Below are 5,186 nucleotides of genomic sequence, written 5' to 3' on the forward strand. Positions count from 1 at the left end.
CCAACGTCTTGCTAAAGCTTTTGGCCTCATCCCTGGGCAGTGCAGGAACCTCCGGACATCCTCCTTCTTGTCCCCATGACTGAAGCACAGGAACAGCGAGATCTGCTCGAATTGCCAGGAACAACTGCCTCAGCAACAGCTCTTCTTCATTGACAAGGTACTGTGCAAACGCGGTCCCGAAATCTTTTCGGACATCAAGAAAGTGCGTGAAACTTTCCTCAACTACAAATGCTTGTCCTTCCCTTAACATTTGTCAAACTTTTTGCCTAGCCAAATCTTTCTAATTTCCTTGGCAAAGACTTAACTGTTATCTACCAGAACTGTGCTATCCTATACAAAGACTCTGAACCATTGACTTTGGCCCAGACCTATTGAGAAGAATTGCTGGTTCTATTTAACTAAAAACCCTTTGCCCTGCATATAAATGTATTTGCACTGTCCATTCTTATAACCTTTTCTTTTTACCCATTTATTAAGTATTTGAAGTGCCATTTTGCTCCCACTTCGGGGGAGCTGAACTTGTTCATTTACTTACCGGTTGTGTATTTGTGGTTTATTAGTGTGTGATATTGAGGTGCTCTTGCTAGTGCAATGTTTTGGAAATGACTGAGTAAATAAATGTATATTGTTTTACCAAGAAACCTTGAGTAAGTGTATATTTGAATCACTGTATTTGTTGGTCCTTTGTGTAACTTGTTCCACTGCTCGCTTAAACTCTTGAGATACGTCTGGCTGCTCAGCCATCGCTACCACTTTACTGTGTAGTACAGGCTTGTACCAAAGGTAAAATTGTGCTTACACATGTAGTCTTAATTGCATGTAGTATTCCCAAAGGTTACTGCATGTGATTTTGCCTAACACTGGTGTACAGCGGTGAGGATAAAGTATAGTTGTTACATTTTGAGTGCTACTTTTACCTTTGTTCGAATAACCCTCACAAGGCTAAGCAATACTAGTAAAGCAATTGTTTTATCATAACTGATATGGAAAGCTACAGACAGGAGACCCTAGTGGCTTTAACTGTTGATCAATTGAGAGATATGTGTAAACCTAGGAATCTCACTGTAAAAGGCAAAAAGGTTGAATTGATAGAAAAGTTGTTAGAATACCAAAGTCTGAGGAGTAGGTCTGAAACCCCCCCACCTGCAGCAAATGTGGAAAATGTTGATGAGGATGATAATATGTCAGAGCCCAGCTCTAATATTGTGGATGAGTTAGATGAGGCAGAAGAGTCTCAGAATGTAGGCCCTGTCTTACCTCTACCTGTTCATAGGCCTCAACCTTTGACCACAGGGACTCCATCAGGTCCAAACCTAAGTCCTGAATTTGTCTCACTTGAAAGGATGAGACTTGAGTTAGAGTTTAAAAGAATCCAAGCTCAAACTGAAACTAAACATCAAGAACTTAAACTCAGAGAAATGGAGTTGAATCATGCACTTGAAATGAAAAAGTTGTCTCTTGAAACTGGTTCTCTCCCAGAGTCTTCTAGGTCTTCCAGTCCTAAGAGGTCTTGCATGCCCAAAGATGCTGTAAGTATATATGAGGTTAAGCTTGATATTTTTGATTGGTTGGCTGCTTTTGAATATAACCATGGGATTCAAGACATTACAGGGAATCAGTTGATTCATTGGCTTTTTTCTAGGCTACCCTCTGTTGCAACTGATGTGGGAATGGAGTTGGGGGATATAGACAGAGTATGAAACTGTGAAGCTAGCTTTGATAGCTAGATTTGGGAATACCCCTTCTCAGTATCTTAAGAGTTTTAGAACCCTCAAAAAGCATGATGGTACCCCATGGGCTACCTGGGTGACTGGATGTTTGAAAAACGTAGATGGAGGGGTTAAGGGTTACAGAGTTAACATTTATGAAGGTATAATAAATCTGTTTATGTTGGAGTTTATTTATGATGCCTGCTCTCCAACAGGGCTACTCACAAGGATTATTGGGTAACTCAGAAGAAGGAGGAGGAGGGACAGCAGCACAAGAAAGACAATAAAGAGAATTCTAATACTTCCACTCCAAAAGAGGGCCCCAAACACAACAAGGGTAAGCCACAGGGGAAACCAAATCAGGCTATTGTACCTTCTGGTGACAAACCAGAAGGACGTCAGAACAAACCCCCATTCATAAAGACATCTGGTAAATGTTATGCTTTTGGGTCAACTGACCATGTGAAAGGGGATCCCAGCTGTCAGGGTAAACCTTCAGGGGTCCACACTGTCTCCTTAGCCGTCTCCCCAATGGATGAAGTACCAATGGCAAATGGAAACTTTCACTTACTGGCTGAGGAACCCATGAACGTCTCAGCCTGGATTTCTTTAGTATTCCTAGGTCTGTGGGAACAACATAACTTAGATGTGTATAACTATATTCCAGACAATACTAAAAAGTATTACAAAGACAGTGTTCTTGTGAATGGTCAGGAGACCCCTGCCATCAGAGACACTGGGGCCAGCATAACTGTAGTTGATGAATAATTTTTCAAGGAAGAGGATGTTGCTAAGGCATCCAAATTCCTAACTAAGCTTGCTGAAGCCCCTGTCCAAATGCTTCCACAGTTACCTGCTCTCATCCAGTGCAATGACATGGCTGTCAAGATACCTGTACGTGTGCAGAGTGAAGCACCTGGGAGAGTCCTGTTGGGAAAGGACTTAAAAATTCTTGGAGTTGTATCAAGCACCACCAGGCCTCCCAGCAAAAGGAAACAGGAGCAGACTAGGAAGGCCATAGAGAGTACCTTAAGGGGCTCCCAAGAGGAGATTATAGAGGAAACTATAACTCCCACTCCACAGGATTTACTGACTGCAATTTCAAAGAAGAAAGAGGAAAGGGGGAAACCTAAAACCTCCAGGAAGAAACCAGCCAGCACTCCTGTGCTACCAACAAGGACATCCCCGAGAGGAATGTCCAAAGTCACACCTGTGACTCCTCCATCAGCTGAGGCTGAGTGTGTGGAACAACCTTGTGTGATTGAATCAGCTGATGAGGAATAAGAGCTGGAAGAGGTCCTTGCTCCTGTTGGAGATCTGGATCCTGCAGACCATCCTGAGCTGCAGTCTTTACTGGCAGAAGGTGGACCCTGTAGGGCAGACTTCTGCAGAGGTCAAAGAGAGTGTCCTACTCTTGAAGGTCTTCGCCAACAGGCAGCTTCCCAGCTGGATGGGCAAGAGCCAGGGAAGCATAGGTTGTACTGGGAAGATGGCCTCTTCTACAGTGAATCGACTGAGTCTATCCCAGGGGAATGCAGAAGACGTGTAGTGTCTCTTGAAAGCAGACTCCAGTTACTACAGTTAGCCCATGAGATACCTTTGGCTGGTCACTTAAGTTTTAAGAAGACCAAGGAAAGGCTCTCTTTATATTTCTACTGGCCTAAGTTAGGGTCTGATGTAGATAAGTACTGTAGGAGCTGTCACACTTGCCAAACCTCTGGTAAGAGTGAAGCCAAGAATGTGGCAGCCTTGGTGCCTCTCCTAGTGGTGGGAGTCCTTTTTGAGAGCATAGGAATCGACATTGTTGGTCCCTTAGACCCTCCAACCTCTTCAGGAAACAGGTTTATCCTGGTTGTAGTAGACCATGCTAAAAGGTATCCGGAAGCAATACCTATGAGAACTGTTACAGCTCAGGCTATTGCTAAGGCCCTACTTGGTATTTTTGTACCAGGGTAGGTTTTCCTAAGGAAGTTATCTCTGACAGGGGATTTAATTGTATGTCCCACTACATTCAGGCCATGTGGAAAAACTGAAGAGTAACTTACAAGTTCGCAACTGCCTACCATCCTCAGACAAATGGATTGGTAGAGAGGTTCAACCGTACAATGAAGAGCATGATAGGTGCTTTATAGGAACCCCTTAGAAGAAAGTGGGACCTTCTACTGCCATGCCTTCTATTTGCTTATAGAGAAGTCCCTCAGGAGGGAGTTGGATTTAGTCCCTTCAAACCTCTTTATGGCCATCCAGTTAGAGGCCACTTGGCCCTAATTAAGGAAGGGTTGGAGAGTGCTCCTTCCCCCAAGCAAGTGAGAGTCACTGACTATGTGATAGGTCTCTGAAAGAGAATGTCACACATGATGGCAGAAGCATCAGATAACTTGAAAGCAGGTCAGGCTCTGGTGAAGCATTGGCATGACCATAAGGCCAACATGGTTCAGTTTTCTCAAGACCAGCTAGTTCTAGTTATGGTACCCACAAGGCAGAGGGCCTTAAACGACAAGTGGATAGGACCCTTAAAGGTTGTGGGTAAACCTGGAGAGGTCAACTATCTTGTGGACCTAGGCAATCCTAAGGCGGCTCCCAGAGTCTTTCACACCAACTCTCTAAAAGCCTTTGTCTCAAGAAATGGGAGCTTTGCTTCTAGCTTCAGTTCAAGAGGAGGAGGTGAGTGACCTCTACCTGACACACTCAGAGGCCAGCCTTTAGATGAGAAGATAGAAGGAGTTGATCTTTCTTCTAATTTGACACCTTAACAATAGGAGGAGTGCAAGTTTCTGTTAAATCAGTTTGCCTCTCTGTTTTCCCTATCACCAAGCTTGACCCCTTGGGTCCAGCATGATATTCAAACTGGTGACTGTTCACCTGTTAAGAGCAGAGGTTACAGGATGTCAGATCATGTAAGATCCCACATAAAGGAGGAGGTCAAAAGGATGCTTGATCTCGGGGTAATAGAGCCCTCTACCAGTCCATGATCTAGTCCAGTTGTTCTAGTACCAAAGGCAGGATCCAAGGAGTTGAGTTTCTGTGTGGACTATAGAGCTCTTAATGCAGTCACCAAGACTGATGCCCACCCTTTACCCAGGACAAATGAACTAGTGGACAAACTTGGTTCAGCCAAGTACCTCAGTACATTTGATCTCACTTCAGGCTATTGGCAAATAGCACTAACAGACCATGCCATGCCAAGGAGAAAACTGCATTCTCGACCCCAGCAGGCCTCTACCAGATTAAGGTAATGCCTTTTGGACTAAAGAATGCCCCTGCTACATTCCAAAGGATGGTTAATCAAGTTCTGAATGGGATGGAGGACTTCTGCATGGCATACTTGGATAACATTGCAGTGTTCAGCCCTACTTGGAAAGAACATGTTGACCTCTTAGGATATGTTTTGCAGGCTATTGAGCAGGCCCATCTGACCATAAAGGCTAGGCAATGTCAAATTGGTCAGGGTAAAGCGGTCTACCTTGGACATGAGGT

The sequence above is a fragment of the Ambystoma mexicanum genome, chromosome 7p (assembly GCF_040938575.1).
Source record: "Ambystoma mexicanum isolate Mex_15411 chromosome 7p, UKY_AmexF1_1, whole genome shotgun sequence".
Lineage (NCBI taxonomy): Eukaryota > Metazoa > Chordata > Amphibia > Caudata > Ambystomatidae > Ambystoma > Ambystoma mexicanum.